This window comes from Mycteria americana, chromosome 1 (genome assembly GCF_035582795.1).
Source record: "Mycteria americana isolate JAX WOST 10 ecotype Jacksonville Zoo and Gardens chromosome 1, USCA_MyAme_1.0, whole genome shotgun sequence".
NCBI classification, from domain to species: domain Eukaryota; kingdom Metazoa; phylum Chordata; class Aves; order Ciconiiformes; family Ciconiidae; genus Mycteria; species Mycteria americana.
In genome coordinates, this window is record NC_134365.1 from 139,320,049 (window position 1) to 139,337,413 (window position 17,365).

At 47.1% G+C, this 17,365-nt stretch overlaps 1 long non-coding RNA gene across 2 annotated transcripts; it reads left to right on the forward strand.

Annotated features, from left to right (window-relative positions):
• Positions 1-1,408: 1,408 nt before the first annotated feature.
• LOC142419400 (uncharacterized) lies at positions 1,409-12,687 on the forward strand. Of its 2 annotated transcripts, XR_012778547.1 has the most exons (5): positions 1,409-1,816; positions 3,170-3,301; positions 7,578-7,730; positions 11,948-12,441; positions 12,633-12,687. It is a non-coding gene; the product is annotated as an uncharacterized LOC142419400 (long non-coding RNA). The 2 variants fall into 2 exon arrangements; XR_012778546.1 differs by lacking the exons at positions 11,948-12,441; positions 12,633-12,687 and adding an exon at positions 8,034-8,966 and having other exon boundaries at positions 7,578-7,830.
• Positions 12,688-17,365: the final 4,678 nt, after the last annotated feature.

Sequence of the window (17,365 nt, forward strand, 5' to 3'; positions counted from 1 at the left end):
CATTTCCAGTAGACAACAGCGTATCTGACACTACTTTGTGCAGGGATTTTACGGGTTTCCTCAAGCAGGCTGGAGACAGGTAATGGGAGGTGGTCTGGGAACTTAGTTTCCATGTTTCCTTGTAACCATTTGGATAACCCTAAACCTCTTGTTTCTCCTGGGATCTTTCCCCTGTGTGTCTCCCACCCCCAGCATAGTGGCTGTCCAGAGGAGCATCATGCAGGGGTACAAGGGTCCAAGTGCACCAGCTCCATGCAGGGGACATGCATTGACTGAGCTACCTTGAGGCCAATGTACCTAAAGACAAGGAGCCCTGGCTTCCCGTTCCAGCACTGGTGACACCTTCTTTATGGCATCCTCTCCTCTGTGTCATTGTGTCTTTGTGGCGCGTCTGCTCTGCACAGACATCAGCCGAGTTAGCTGCAGAGCCGGAAGCCAGGGCTGCGCTGGAAGTAACTGATCTACCTTGGTAAAAACTCCTGTTAAAGTCACAGCCAGTTCCTGAAACAGCTGACAAGACATCCTCCAGCAAGCTCCACTCATTGCCCTCGCTGCTGCTGTCTCTTGGGGGCAGCTGCCTGCACGGCCTCCGGCGCTCAGCCCCTCCTTCCCCTCCGGCTGCCTGGGGCTCCCAGGCCCCTGCCCTTCGCTAGCCCCCCCGGGAAGTCCCCCCGGCGTCTCCAGCTGAGGGGTACGTGGGTGCCAACCGGCCAGGCTGCTCCTGGTGCCTTCCCGAGCGTGTCCGCAGAGCCCTGCACGGCGTGGGCTCGCTCAGGTCCCCCGTGCGCCCCGGCACGTCCAGAAGTGTCTGGGGAGCTGCTGAGGAAGTGACGAGGGCTGGCTGCAAATATAGGTTGTGTCCCGGCTGTGAACTTGACAGTCAGCAACTGCAAAAGACTTCCGTGGTCTAAAGCAGCATTTTCAGTGCTTTTTATTCTCTGGGGTTTGTTTTGCTTCGGACGCACCAGAGATCACTGATAACAGATGAGAAAAGCGGAGAGGAGGATTTCTCATTTGCAAACACAAGACTCTGCTTCCGGCAGAGGAGATTTTTGCAAATCCTCTGCAAGCAGGGGAGCAGAAGCTCACCACAGAAAATGCACCGGGCTTTACACCCACGGTACCTGCGTGATGATGCCCAGCTGGCTGACAGGAACGTGCTCCCTCAAGATTTGTTTCTGCTTACTGTCGCCAGGAGGTTTTGAACATGTCCATGTCACACCCCAGGAAGACAGGTGTAACCATGACACAGGGCAGAAAGCGTTTCAGAGGGGAAGGGAAGAAAACGACTCTACAAACTGGGAAGGAAACGTGAGAACAAGTAAGCTGGGCCAGTAGTCTGAACTTTCCCCTGAATGCCTTCCCAATCAGTGGCCTCTCATTATTTGATTATCGCAAGAGAAATCTAAAGAGTGTACTCACTGATTCCTGCATAAACGCTAACCCGTAACATGGGCTGTAGTTGCATACTTTACATTTTTACCGGAGCATATGGGGCCTGAGCGCTCTGCTACCATGTACTGAGACAGCTGTGAAGAGCCAAAACAGCTGAGACACTGCTCGTTGCAACAGATCAGTCAAGACAGACCAACGCAAATGTTGCTCGATATTGGCTTTTATATTTCTGCTTATTGTAAGTTCAATGGGTGTAGTGCCCAGCAGTCTCATCTGTGGTTTCTGCTACACGTGGCTCCGACCAGAGAGCTTACTAAAGGCTTTTTGTGGTCCCATTAAGTAGCAGCCGTGCAGAAGGCGGACATGGATGATCAAATAAGAGAACAAACGAGGCAACACTGATCAGCACAGCAAGCTGAAGGTATCATTTCCTTGTTGCAGTTCAGATTTTTGTAGGCAACGCAGCAAAGGACATTTTTAAGGGTGCATTCAAAGAGCTGCACAGTAGCCTGTTACCAGAGAGCAGTGGGCTCCGTAGTGAATGCACCCCAACTCAGAGAGGAGGCCTGGGGGGCTGGTGGGCCTGGGATGGACCAGATGGGGCTCTGGTAGTGAAGATGTACGGCACTCGCTTATGTAGTCACACAGGGTGTAAGTGGTGGGACGTAGAGAAAACGGTGTGCCGGGAAAAAGGCAACCCATGGTAAAATCTGATAAGGGAAGAGGAAGAAGGGGCTGCAAGGGCTGTGCCCCTAAAGCAGAAGGGTAGGGCAGCTGGTGACAGTTTGGGAGGGAGAAGCAACAAGGGATAAACAGCCTCTTTCCTCCCCAGCCCTTGCGGTATACAGTGATGATTAAGATCTGAACTGATTTATATTGACTGAAGCTTTGCCGTCTCACTTATCCCAGTTCTTCACAATGTAACCCCCTTCTCACACCCTAGCCATCACTCTGCTCTTATTGATCATGATTTTACATAAGGAACAGGCTGACTTTCCTTCCCACCCACACACACTTGTCAGGCTTTTTGTGTATAACAGTGATTTTTAAATCCTCGGGCACTGAATTTCTTGCTCTGAAATCTTCCAAACCACTCTTGACAATATTATTCTATCTTTCTAGCCTGCAGAGCACTCAGGAAAGTCATATGTAAAGCTAGCTTTATTGTAGCTAGTGCAGAAATTTGAGCTTTGCATGTGGTATAAATCTTATGTCTCAGCAAAGTTTTCCATTTCCTCATGCAACAGGGATGTGCATGCACAAATCCTGGCTTTGCACATCAGGTGTTGTACATGTGTCAGTCAGGCACATGCAAAATTGCAGTTCTGTCTGAGAAGCAGGATCCAAGCAAACAGCATTAGTGGCAATCCCTTGCACTGCTGCTCTCGTCACATATCCTTGGCCTCTCAGGTCCCTGGGAATTGTCCTATACATCTTCTATAAAAGAAAAAAAGAACCCTCCCTTTTTTTTTTTTCTGAGGCCAAGACTTGGGCTACACAGACTTCAGTCCAGGAAACCCAAGAAGGATGTGATTTTTTTAATCAGTGTTAACAGGTAGTGTGGAGGCAATTAAATCATTATCACGGTGTTTAAGCCATGTTAGTGAGTTGCATAAAGGAAGTAGGCAAGTAAGAGGTAGAAAATACACTGTTCCTTTCATTTTCTGAACAAGCCTAGAACTGTGTTCCAAGCTCTTTAACCAAACTGAGTAGTTACTGACCTTATGAGGACACCCAAAACTAAATAGCTGTTATCAATTCGCCTGTAACACAGCCCCTGTGGACCCAAGAAGAGAGGCTGTTCATGATGAGATTGCCGTTTTTGAGATGGGTAGAGTTTTGCATCCTGGCTGACCTGGTCCACACATGCCGCTGTTGAGAACAGTGGTCTCCCTGCATCCTGCAGGTGCCTTGCTTCCCCACGGAACAAAACAAGCAACATATTCACCGTACCAAAGGAAGGGGTTAGCTTAGCGCCCTGCAGTCACAGTGCTGGCACAAGGGAGGGGAGAAAAGGAGGAAGAGTGAATCCTCCTTTCAGCATCGGCTTTCTGTAACATGGATTTGCACCCTGCAGTCTTGCCTACGCCCGCCTCTTTGTTTCCTTCAGATTGTACAATCCATTTAAACCGATTAACTAATGGGATACAAATTCACAATGTACCCATGTAACAATCAAGCCTGTATTAAAGAAAAGCATTTTAAACTCCTTCTGTCACCAGCTTTGGCAAAGCGAGCTTGACTCCAGCGCAGCCTGGAGCCCCGGCCCCCTGTGCCATGCGTCCCTGCTGCTGGCGGGAGCTCTCTGCACTCCCACCCAACCCCACCAGCTCCCTCCTCTCCCAGGCACAGTGCCCGTGGGGGTGCTTCCACAGTGGGGGGCTGATGCAGCTCTTGTGACCCCAACCTCAGCTCGCCATGCCGTCACACAGGGAAGGTGCCACACAAAGCCTGAGCTTTCCTCATGCTCTCTTTCTGCCCCTTCATCCTGTGGCCACCACAGAGGAAAGGGATCCCAAAGACAGGGGGAGAAAGGATGGAAACAAGGGTGGGATGGATTTTCCCTGGTCCGTCTCAAATTTATTCTGTGCTCCCCACTTTGAGAAGAACTGGTCTATCTCATATCCCCTCAGCACTCTGACTAGGCTTTTAGGTTTTGATTAAAAATAACCACAACCTAAAAGAAATTAAGATAGCTACTAGATTTTTCTCTTTTTCCCTTTAAGAAGCCGAAATAGATGAAAGGAAGAGTTAATGTCAGGAATTTTCCCAGATGAGTTTTCTTTTGATGTCCTAGTGCAGTCTATATTTATTAATGATATTTAATGCCTGCTCTCAGTTTAGTGATTTTTTTTTTTCATTTATACAAGTGTGATGAAGGGATGCTAGTGTTAGAGTTGTGTTTCAGTCATCTCAGTTATCCTGGAAAGGTTTCCAGCAGGCTGGGTGGGAAGGAAATAGGTTTAATGACATCAAGGCATGCTGATACCAACACGTGACCTCTCAATTTACAGCAATAGGTGAAAAATGCCCTTCTGCTTTAGAAGGAGAAGCATTTCTTGTTTTGAATGGTGAGAAAGGACACAAGTGCATGTTGTTTCTTTCAGAAAAGCTTTTACTCTCATGTTGTCAAGAGAAGAGATGGAACCTCAGCAGACTCACTTTTAAGCACTGAGGAAGTTTCAGAGCATTGGCATCTTTTTTTGAACTAAAAATTGCTTCATATTTTTATCCCTCCAAACATTTTTTAGCATCCAAATTTGCTTTAGGTGGTTTCCCCAGGCAATTATGTAAAGAAAGCAGCCCAGTACTATTCATTTGTCTTTATCTTGCTTCATGCTGTGCCTGGTGGCACAGTGTTGTTCTTCAGTTTCCCATGCTTTTCCATGAAAAATGGGTACACGGAATTCTTTGCTGGACAATGCAGTTATGCAGTTGTGTTTGTTTTTGCAGATTAAAATCCTGGTTTAGCAGTGTTAGCTTTGGACCTAGCAGCTAGCGTTAGCATGGTGTAGGTTTGGCTGCTACGTTACTCCAGGTAAAGCAGAGCTGGCAAGCCTTAGATCTTCATGCCTGTCGTGGTTTAGCCCCAGCCGGCAGCTGAGCACCACGCAGCCGCTCGCTCACTCCCCCCTGGTGGGATGGGGGAGAGAATCGGAAGAGCAAAAGTAAGAAAACTCGAGGGTTGAGATAAAAACAGTTTAATAGGTAAAGCAAAAGCCACGCATGCAAGCGAAGCAAAACAAGGAATTCATTCACTACTTCCCACGGGCAGGCAGGTGTTCAGCCATCTCCAGGAAAGCAGGGCTCCATCATGCGTAATGGTTACTTGGGAAGACAAACGCCATCACTCCAAATGTCCCCCCTTCCCTCCTCTTCCCCAGCTTTATATACTGAGCATGACGTCATATGGTATGGAATAGCCCTTTGGTCAGTTTGGATCAACTATCCTGGCTGTGTCCCCTCCCAGCTTCTTCTGCACCTGGCAGAGCACAGGAAGCTGAAAAGTCCTTGACTAATGCAGCAACAACTAAAACATCTCTGCATTATCAACACTGTCTTCAGCACAAATCCAAAACATAGCCCCATACCAGCCACTATAAAGAAAATTAACTCTATCTCAGCTGAAACCAGGACAATGCCCAGAACAGCCTTTTCTATAGCACAGCAATCAGAAAAAAAGTTCAGGGATTAAGTTCATCCACCAGGTCTGTTGCAGTGGTTGAGCTCATAACATTGCTCAGTGTTCAAGAAGGGTGAGGATCCCTGAGTGCTGGTAGTGGAGGGTGGTAGCAGCAATTTTTGAAGAAGAGCAGAGGGGAAGCACACACTGAACGAGAAGAAGAAGAGAAAACAAGTGGAGGAAAGAGATGAAGGAGAGGAAAGAAAAGGAGAAGCAGACAGAGCAAGACAGAGAAATAAGTAAAACACAGTGGTGAGCTGGAGCCGTGAAAGCAGAAATGGAAGTGAAAGAGGGGGTGTTTCGGAGGGACACCCAGCACCAGCCCAGCTGCTGCAGGTCAGCGCTGCTCGGCTGTACCGCACTCGGGCCCTCTGTGATTCCCCGGCACAAGCCCGGGGCTTGTAGAGGGACCGACTGTAGCAGCAGTCGGTCCCTCTCCCGACTGCTGCTTAGGGACGCCGCTGCACCGACCGGCCACCAAAACAGTCCCGGCCCGCTCTCCTCGGTCAGGCAGAGCAGTACGAAATGAGGCCCTCTGGAAAGGGAGGTTACCCCAAAATAAGGTGGGAAATCCCTCCTGGCTAAGGGAAATAGCCGGGAGTCAAAGCATGCAAAATCTCAAAGCTTCCCATCACCGCTGTTATTCATATCACTCCTGATCTATTTTTATGCTGAAGTAGCTTCACGTATGGCTGCCCCAGTTGGCTGAAGCTAAGAAAAAAATGAAGCAAAGGCTAGCACTTCCCCACAGTCAGTAGCCTCCCAGTAAGTAGCCAGCTTACCAGGAAAGAGGATCCTTGTGAACTCATGGTCATTTGTTATTTTCATTCTGCCGCATCAGCATTTCTGGTGTCTGTGTCAAAGCAAAAAGTCGGTTGCCTGAAACAAGCTCCAGCTGATCTGAAGTCTGAACTAGCCCTACCAAAACCCTAACAACTCATTCCCATATCTTCCCTTCACTAGTCGAGAAAAGTCCCCCTTGGTTTGCCAAATTTTCAGAATTTTCAGTCCTTGGGCTGTAAGTTTGCTGGGATTTTTTTGTGGATGGTTTGACTTGCTCTTTTTATTTTGTTCCCCTTTCGCTCTGTGTGGTTATGTAGCGTGGCAGGGCGGAGTGGGCAGGAATGCGCTCCCCTGGCCCATGCACATTTTCACATCAGGCAGAGGTAACTTGGGAGGGGATGGTGAACTCTCTCCTGGAGCCCAGGCAACACGTCCTAATACTCAGTTTCTCTCATAGCTGTGGAAGTTGTTAGTGAGGCCAGCGCTGCTTATTCTGAAGTACTTGTCAAGTTGTGCTGTGTGAATCCAGAGGAACAGCTGGTCTGAATTTCTCTAGAAATGGTTCTCTCGGAGCAGATTCAGCTCATTTCTTTAATTTCTGCTTTGGTTTTGGTCTGCCTGTTCTCCATGCCACCACACCACTGGGACAGCCACACTTGGAGCAGAGCTTCCTTTTGAAAGATGTTGGTGATTCATAGGCTCCTACCACGACTCTCTGCAGCCCTCCAAACAACTGCTTCACTTGCAGAACAAAACCCAAACCAGAAATAGGAAATTCATAGCCAGGTTGCTGGTGTTGTAGAACTGAAGTAATACATTAATAAATTAATCGTGCAGACAGCTTACACACTCTCATTTTGTCCTCGCAAGAGGTTTTGCAATGGCACTTTTGCTCGGCTATTCAATAGTCTTACGCTGCTTCGCAGGTTGGTAGCTTCATCTGTCAGTGAAGGTACAGAGCAGGATGAAGCATCAGTGGCAAACATTAAACTTGTAATTCAATAACTCCTTTAATGGCAAGAGGTTGCCAAAGTGTGAAAAAACCACTTTATGACTGAATCGTAGTCTTGATGCTTACAAGCACAGACTTTAACCAGGCTGCTAATTTCTTCACTACCTATTCATTTGTGTGCATTGTAGGCTATATTTTTATAACTTATGTCAGACCAGTGTCTAAGCCTACCACAAAAATTCGTTCCAGCCCTTCTTTTTGCAGTGACCTTTCCATGCAGATGCTCCACAGCGAAGCCGGTCCCCGACGAACCCGACGGGGATGAGGCAGGAAATGAAATGCTGAGAATCTCAGGCTTGAGCTGGAAGGCAGCCAGGGCACACTCCGAAAGCAGGCAGCGAGGCTTCTGCCTTGAATGTAGGTCACCGCTCACTTATGGAAATTCGCTGCTCGTGCGAAGAGTGCCATGAAGCAGCGCTTTAGGGAGAGGAGGCAAACGTGTAATGCTTTCTGTGAGGTAATTACAGCGGTGCGAGGGGGAAGGCTCCTGATGGCTTGGGCTTTCTCTACTCCATTTTCACCCCCTCTGTAGAAGTGAGGCATATGAGTGGCTGACATCACTAGAGAGATTCCTCGAGGGCACTTTTCACTGGGAAGCGTAGTTTAAACCCAAAATTTCTTGACATAAATGAGGCATCTGTCTTTTGTCTTTTTAAACAGATTATGCTCAGGAAGTTGTTCCAGGCTGAACTCTATTGTCAAAGCGAGGAGCTGCCTGTGAGCTAATCTCCCCATTGCCTGCAGATCCCTGCCCACAAGCCTGCCCGCAGCAATTAATGGGGATCTTTCCTTGCTTCTGGGATACACGCGCGCACACACGCGCACACAGATACGCATTGTGGAGATCTGACTTCTGATGGGCTCTGCTGAATTCAACTGCAGAGCATGCTTACTGTTTGCATGTAACCACACAATTAAATATGCTGGGTATTGTGCTCTGAAAGCAAGCAAGAAAGAACTAGTTTGGTTAAAATTACAGCCGACAAACCTTTCTCTGGTTTTCATTTCACTGAGTCATCATACTCATCAGAAGAACATCCTCTCTCTTGTATCTCATTTAACCCCAGGACAGTAATGCCCAGTTCTCTGCCACTCCTCCATCCCTTGTTTTGGAGCTCCATCACCAGTCACTTAATGCCCTGCTCTGCTGGCCACTGTCATCACGCCGTGCCGTCATCCTGCACCTTCGATATACCTTAATGCATCTCAGGCACGATGATGCAACGAAAATGTAACTGTTCAAAAAGAGGTCTCGAGAGAGCTCGCGCTAAAAAACTTGTACTGGTGCTTCAGTCTCACAGATGAAGCAACTGAGGTCTTTCATATTGGCGATCTGTTCTGAAAAGACAGCATCCTCTGTTATTAATGATCCCGTTCCTGCCTTTCCATCCTCCAGACCGTATATACTGTCCCTGTGCATTTACATTCCACGTTTTTCTTAGTCCCTGCATGCAATCCTCTCTATTACACTAAATCTTATGATAAAAATGGCTTTTGTGTCCATCATACCACTAACAGTTGCACTTTCCAGAAACATACTCCTGACAGATAATGCAGTTTGTCTGTATGATGCACACCAGCACTAAGATTAGCTCTTCACTGTAGCTTTGGGCCTGAATCAGAAGTTGCCCTATGTCTGTGACAACAGCTACTATGAAAAAAGAGGCTCCTATCTGCCAGCAGAAGAGGGGCTGTAAAAGGAAAGGATGCTGCCTGGCAGATAAAAGTAGGACATCAGGCCCCAGTCTCATACTGTCTCAGTTCTGGCTTGATGCCATGATTATTTCATCTTGCTGGGAAATACCGTGGTTAGAGAGATGGTGCATCTCAGTTCAGTCGCTCTGAGCTGAGAGGAGAAACTCCTGCAAGGGAGTTTCAGATCCCAAATCTGATACATATTTAATACCATTTTTAACACAGCTGTCAGGACAAAATACTTTACTGGCCAACGACCAGTTCTGAAGAAATACATCTAGGATTTAGGGAGGACGTAGGTACCTACATCTGAAATTATAGCGCAAAAAACCCCACTGGCCCTGACTTTTAGAGAATTTTTCTGCTAATACTTACCGTTTTAAATTCCTCCACCCCTAGAGATGCGTCTCTGAGCATGCCTAGAAGTGCCTTGCTGCTAACCTGGTTGAACAGGTTGCCACCTGAGCCTGATCAGGATTCACAGATTGGAATACAAATTCTCCGTTCTATCTGTTAGCAGCCAGACAGACAAATTTTCCAGTTCCTCCTTGGCTTAATACACCTAGTTAGAGTGTTTCTGAAAATGGCCAGCTTTTCATTGCAGGAGCCAGCCGCAGCCACAGCTCTTTCTGTAAGATAATAATGAATTGCAGTTCTGCTTCTGGAAAGCAGTATCACTTGTGATCCAAGGAAACCCCCACTCTAGCCAGAGTCTGGGCTCCAGCACTCTGCTCTGCAGTGACTTGGTAAATCACTTAACCTCCCCACGCCCTGGGTTGCTGAGCTGTGGGACAAGTATGCTATGGACTCATCGGATGCTGAGAAATTTCGTTCAAGGTTTGTGCAATGACGCGTACAATGAACTGTCAGTGGGACTTGTCTACAAAGCCTCTACTTCCCAAATACAAGCCTCCACCTATTTAGCACAGGAATAGCTCCATTAGATGATAATATCAGGAAGCGATTGTACTTTATTCAGGCACCTATAAGAGAAGGGTATGATAACATGTGGTTATTGTGCAAAAGTAATAAAATGCCCCAAGACCCTTAGTGGAAAGAGCTGATAGGACTTGAGTTCTCAGAGGGTAAATTATTTATGATCCACCCGTCTGAATTATTTATCCTCCATTAATTTCTATGCCCTAGAGGGAGATTTCTGTTATGCAGCTCTAGTCATCTAAAAGTTGGATATCTAGTCAAAGTTGATTGTCTGAGGTCATTTGATAGTGGAAATATGGGCAACTCCAGAGGAAGAGTCACCCCTCCTACCTTAGACACCTCCCTCAGACTCTCCACATTGACCAGAGAAAAATTCGAGATGCCTAGCTCAGACTAGAGAGCTACCTTCAAATGCTAAATCTGTGCAGGACCCATCCTGGGCATGCGATTAGACCCTGGCGTGGGTGCACCAGTGAGCCTGTTGCTGCCCCATGCTGGGCCAGGGCTTGTTGCAGGCAGGGCACCCTGCCCGTTCCTGCTCCCGCTGCCAGACTCGCTCCAGAGCCATCGGCACCTGGCTGAGGCAGCACGCAGGCAGGGTGATAGCAAGAGATTAATGATTTGGGAAAGATGATGAAGATGGGGTGAAGGAAAGAGGAGAGAGATGGAGAATGAGAAGAAGAAAGCAAAAATACAAGAAATGGAAATCAGCTGCCGGAAAGACAGCAGTAAGGGGAGAAGGAAAGAAAGGAAGAAAGGGTCGTTTGGGAGAAACAAAACAAAAAACCGAACGCCATTTGCAGCCATCATTTAAGGTTGGAGCTTGGCACTCCCCGCAGGAAGACGGATGGGTGCGTGACCAGGCAGAGCCATCCCCCAGAGCGGGGCAGGCGCTCTCCTCTCCTCTCCTCTCCTCTCCTCTCCTCTCCTCTCCTCTCCTCTCCTCTCCTCTCCTCTCCTCTCCTCTCCTCTCCTCTCCTCTCCTCTCCTCTCCTCTCCTCTCCTCTCCTCTCCTCTCCTCTCCTCTCCTCTCCTCTCCTCTCCTCTCCTCTCCTCTCCTCTCCTCTCTTCTCCTCCCCTCTCCTCTCCTCCCCTCTCCTCTCCTCCCCTCTCCTCTCCTCTCCTCTCCTCTCCTCTCCTCTCCTCTCCTCTCCTCTCCTCTCCTCTCCTCTCCTCTCCTCTCCTCTCCTCTCCTCTGCCCGGCGCTGCCCGGCTTTCCCAGCGCGCTGCCCTACTGCGAGAGGCTTACTTAATGAATCACATTGACAGCCAGGCATCGTAAATCACCCCCCGCCACACAGCTCTCACACTTCCATCCCCGTACATGCTCATTCCTTACCGTGGCTGGGCATGTCAGAAACAGGGCTGCCAAGGCAAAGCTGTGGGAGGGAGGAGAGGCATGGCTGCCCCATCCGCAGCCCAGCGCACGCCGCTCCCCGTGCTCGAGAGAACGGCCCCCGCAAGGCCCTTACGGGAAGGGCAGGAAGATAACCGGCACTCAGATGTCCTGAATATGCAGATTTATATTTGGAGGCTGTTACAAATAAAAATTATTTTAAAGCAATTAATCAGGGCCTTTTTATGCATTTGCTGCAATAAGACACAAATGAAAAGAGCCATGAGTGCATACTGAATGTAAAGGTTAATCAAAGGCAGCTTCTTCTTTTGGCAGCTATATCCTTCTGCTGGTCTTTGCCAGGAAACATTCACTTCATTGTTTCTCTTTTTTTTTTTTTTTTAACTATATATGTCCAACCCCCCATTCTCAGGTTTTCTAAAAATTAGAACTGTATCACACCCATTTTAAGTACCTGGAGAAGACAATGGTGAACCTGTAACATTTCAAAGCTGCTTTGACAAATGGGTTTTCGTCTTCAGTAGTCTTGACTGAGACTTTTCTATATGTATCATAAAAGGCGCTGACTGATCCTTTGTTGCAGGTATTGAATGCAATTCCTTTAAGAAAATCACCTGAGCTAGCAGAAAACCACAGACCAGTCCCAGCCCATCAAGAATCTGTACAGGCCTGTTGATATATCTGTTCTGGGGACATTATCTCCTACACACTGCCCAGCTGGGAAGCATTTGGAAATATTTTATGGACCGATTCAGCATTAAACAGTGGGTTGACTGCAGACTGCAGTGCAGGATAGTAGCACCTAAGCCAGCTTTCGACAAGCCCGTGCCAATTTAAGATGCTGTTTACCTGGTAACATTTATGTTGGGGAAACACAGATGTTGCCTGCGCTCTCATTCACTCGAGTAGATCACCCCACACAGCTTCAATCACAGCTAAGCCATCACAGAAGCCCTGATGGCAGAAGTTGCAAGAGAAGCATTAAATCAAAGCACCACAATTCAGCTGGACAACGTCCCTTTCTCTCAGAGCACCGTTTCTGTTGGAGGTGGAACGGATCTGTCTGCGTGGGGCAAGGTTTGTAGGGCTTCCCAGTGGGGCAAGGCTTGTAGGGCTTCCCAGACCCTCCTGCTGCTGTGAGCCAGTGCTGGGACAAATCCAGGTGGCGATTCTTGGTCCTTTGGTACAGCAGCAGTGCTGTCCTTGGCTCCACTCTCTCACATAAGCAGCACACTTCCCATAAGTCATTAATTTTTAACTTTCTTCAGTCTGTGGCAGGAACTGAACTGCTGTAAAATAACTCATACTGAATTTCAAAAAGAGGCTGAGATAAACCAGGAAATCAGCTTTCCCCATTGGAAGAATTTTACTCTCCAAGACCAAGTAGGTACAGTAGGACTGTTTTCACATCCCAGCATCTCTGTCCTTCCTTTCTGGCTTCACATTGTTTTTTTCTCATCACAGAAAAGTTCTCTAATAATTTTCTTCTTCGTCTTCTTATGTCATTTCCAAACTTAGCTCTCTGAATTTTCATCTTGTTTAAATTTCTCTGCTCTGCTGGTGGACTCTTTCCACTACTGGAAAGGTATAAGGGGTAAATGAGGTGAATGAGAGTTTAACCCTACAACATGGTTGTGCTCTTCCAGTCAGGCCCTGGTTCTCAGCCTCAAAATTCTTCCATTAAACCTTCCCCTTCAGACTTAAAATAGATGCAGTTAATGTGCCCAAAATTTTGCTAGAAAAAGGCAGATTTCTGAGTTTCTTCTGGCCTGGTGAGGTAAAACCCTACGTCTGGCTTTGTTCTCAAGACACATCAGGTGATCGTGCTGGTAGATGTCTGCTTTCAAATCTTCACCCGAAACAGCCGAAATGAAAGTGAGTTTCCATCTTGGTTTCTCATCCACGTTTAGACTATCTCTTTTAAAATTTCTAATTCATCTAATCATGGAAGGTATAGATGAGATCAAAAGACTGCTTTGGGTGTTTTGCTTTGTCCATGCAAAGCAGTAGACTTTATAACTCATTGTTTTTTCTCCTTACTTGCTGTGGCTTTAAAGGCAGTAGATACCACTGAAGCACGTTATCTACATCTGCATTATAAGCATTACTCATGCTGCCCCAAACACTCAAGGGAACTCAGTGGTGACATTAAGCTGGCTGCAGCGCAGCAGAAGAAGGTAAGGTCTTCTGCATCTGAGCTTAGTCACGAGACGTGTCTGTCCATTGTTCTTGTGCCACAGGGCTCTGCCCTTCTGTCTAGCTGTGATCCATCCAGAGCCTCCACGAGGGGATAAAATACTGCTTCAGTCACAGGATGGAAAGTTTCCCTATTGTGCCAAAACCCCCAACCACCCAACACCCTGGCAGGGGCCGGCAATTTTGCTGGAAGTCTTGATGATGACAGGTTGTCCATCCAGGTCAGGAAAAGGTAGATGGGTGGAGTAGCCCTGTGAAGCCTGTATAACACATGTTGTTAATAACCCACTCAGTAGACGGTTTCCATCTTCCAGGCAGTTCGATAATGGCTTTTCACAGCACTTAAGCTGGAGAAGGTCAGGATTTCTTCTGATGAAATGAGATTGGTAGTCTGTGGAAAAATGCTGTTTTCTTGCAAATTGAACAGTAACTGAAGAAGACCAATTTTAGTATAACTTTGATGAGGAAAGGTTTGTTAGATACAGAGGGGGAATTCTCATCTAAGAATTATTTTGTTTTAGTGATGGAAGGCAATTCACATTTCCTAATACAAAAAAAAAGAGAAAAGGGGGGAAGAGTAAAAGCAGAGAAGGGAAGGGAAGGGCAAAGATCTGATAAATGTTGGAGACCATAGCCTATTACATATGAAATTATTGTGCTGTGAAAGTAAAAGTTTGTTCTGTTCTGCTTAGGAATTTAGGTTCATAAGACAAACAGCATTGCTCTGTTCAAATACAGCTTTTCAATGGAGCAAATACGTTGGTAAACATCACAAGCTGTGCTCTAAGAATATTTTATTCTGCCAAATTCTTAGTTTCTTCGGGCATCTCCTATTATCTCTTTAGTGGCCACTAGTTAACCAATCTACTACATAAACTGTTTGTCTCACTGGTGTTGTAGGATAAAGTACATCCATCCAAGATGTCTCTCCACCGATATGATGACTCAAAACTACTTGCATGACTTATATGCTGGTTGTCCCCACAGATATTTTATTTTTCTCCGTGGCTGCATTTCCAGATTTTATCTTATTGCCATTTACCATACTATTTGTTGTGCGGGCGTATTGCTGGTGAACAAAGCCTAACTAGATTTACTTTACAAATGCTGTGAGCTTCAACTGCAGTAACCGTTCTGAAAGTTATTATGCCTTATCAATGTGCAAATACTAGGTTCCTACCCACACACCTCTTGCAGAGCTGCAGGTCTGCACACAGGCTTTGGCAGTGCTTTAGGCTGTAGACCCTTTCTCCTGCTCAGCTAGTACAAAAGCCTAGGCAGAGAATTAGACATCCATGTATGTTTGGGAAGCTGAATCAATGGGTCCAAAAGGAATTTAACCAATATTCTGAGTTCATGTGCACATGCATAACCATGGTATATATCAGCAAAGAGGTTCTTTATCAAAAAAATTCCTTCTTTCTCTTTTCCATCCCTTCCGCACCTCCACTGGCTGCAGCTCAAGGGTACAGTAAAGGTCACCTATAGCACATTAGAGGAGTTGGAGACAAGGCTACAGCATATAGGAGTCTACGTGTTTTGCTCTGGCAGAGCAGCCCATGAGGAGCTGGTACAAGATGACACCACTCCTGGGGACAGTTCAGAGCTACCTTCCCATCGGCAGCCTCCCATCCTGCCCTTGCTTTTCTGCTCCTACAGTCAGTGCACCTCAGAGCCTGGCTGTGCAGACAACTTTTAACAAAGCCCTTTGAAAACTAGCATGGCCATTTCCATCCAGGAACCACGTGAGCTTTACTCAGGACATACACCGAGGTACATGAGACCTACCTCTGGGAATAGAGATGGTAATTTTCTTCAGCTAGTGGGGAATTTTGCCACCCATCTTTTTTCTGTTCAGTTCCTATTACAATTTCTGTCACCACCAGACAAAAGAGACCTTTAATTCAGGCAGATAGCATGGAGGAACTAGGAATCTTTGTTCCTCATTACAGCGTTAGACTTAGCAGTCCCCAAGCTGTTATGAAACACTGCAGAGGGGTCACAACAGGAAGTACAACCATCAGCAGCAAGTAAAATAAAGGCTTTCCTTCCTATTCTAAGATTTCAGAACTTCCTTATCCTCCGGCTCGAAATCCTCTTACAGCTGTTGCATTTATTTAAGGGAATTTTTTTTTTTCTTTTTCTTATTTCTGCCTGGGCCACATTAAGGACCCACCACCTGCTCACTCCTACGGCATCCTCAATTTGCATGAAAAACAGGCAGAAAGAAAATAAAAGATGCAGCTTAATCAATCCTCAGAGGAGACCTTGAAGCCCCTGATCAAAGGTCTGCAGACTGCATTAGGTACTCACTCCCCTGGCTCCATCTGAGCTCCTGCCACAGCTCTGTGTCTCGTTCCTCCAGCCTCATTTCTCTTTTTCTAATTAGACATGGTGCTGCCATTCAGGATGGAAAGTAATCTCACAGCCTATTTAATATGTACCTGTTGACTCCCGCACAACAATTTAATCAGAATTTGATAGGGTCTGGAGGCAATCCGTCTGTTCAGAGGCCGAACAAATAAAAGCTGTCTGAGAAACTGCTCTCAAAACCCAGAAGAGGGATTATTTCCAACTAGGTGCAAAGCCTGGGTCAGATCCTATTCATTTTATTTATATGAGCAGTCAAACCCTGAATGGAACGACACGACTGAGCTAGGTAAGCAGGATCCAACCTATTATTTTCCGCTCCCTGAATACCCCTAGTCCTCATTCATTGAGAGTCCCAAGGACCTTTTGACCACAGTCAGACAACACAAGCAGCAAGTTTAAGCATGGGATTATCTGAGCAGTTAAAGTTAGGCACATGCTTAAACGCTTGCTGAGTTAAAGTTCAGAGCAGCTCTTGAGGTTTGGTCTTCCCTGCTCTCATCTGTGGACACTGAGGAAAGTCTTTGTGAAGATGTGGCTGCTTCTAGCTTTCACACAGATTACAGCCCATAATTTTTTTGTCAGCTGGGGAGATTACTGTGTGGGGGAACTTCTCAGGCTGCACAAACAGAACGAAAAGCAGTGACCCCCGCTAGCTGGATTTCTTTTCTCTCCTTCAAGGCTGACTGTCTGCATGGGCAGAGATGTAAAAGGGCTATTGCATAAATCCCAGGAGGATGGATGAAAAAGCAGGTTCCTGGGTATATCGCAGCCAAGTACCACTGCTGGTGGCAGCAGAAGTGATGGCTGCAGCTCCCGGCCGGGGCCGTGGGCTGGAGAGGGAGCCCAGCAGCACAGGCAGCATTCATGCATGGTGCCAGAGCAGCACGCCTACCTCCACTAGCACACCATGTGCTTGGCACGCTGTTTTAGCAGGCAGGTACACCACTGCTCGATGATTTGGAGAAAAAAGATGGGGAAAACATAATGTCTGAGCCAGGCCAAAGCAGATGCCCTTTTTAGCCTATCCTTAGCACTCTGAGGAAATCAGTACTTGTGCCCATGCCACAGACAGGCGGCAGGTTGCAGGCAACCTCCTTGTCCCCACCATGTACTTCCATAGTGCTCAGCTTTTGTTTCAGGGTCCTGTAGCTGCTCCAGCTGGAACAGACTTCAGGGCCTCCCATTGCAAAGTAAGCGTGTACACAGCCTCTCAAGGTTACCCGGTGGCTATTATTAGCCCTGAGCTGTTGATCCAGCGGCCATTTCTTTGTCTCCGTAGGTCAGGTACAGGCTGCAGAAAAGCTCACAAAGGCAAGAGCAGTGACGGACAAATTCACTGCTCTCCTTCAGAGGACAACAAGAAAACTGTGGCCGGACGGGTCAGCCTCCTTCTGCCTCCTTCAGCCTCCATCCATCTTGGGCAAATAGGCAG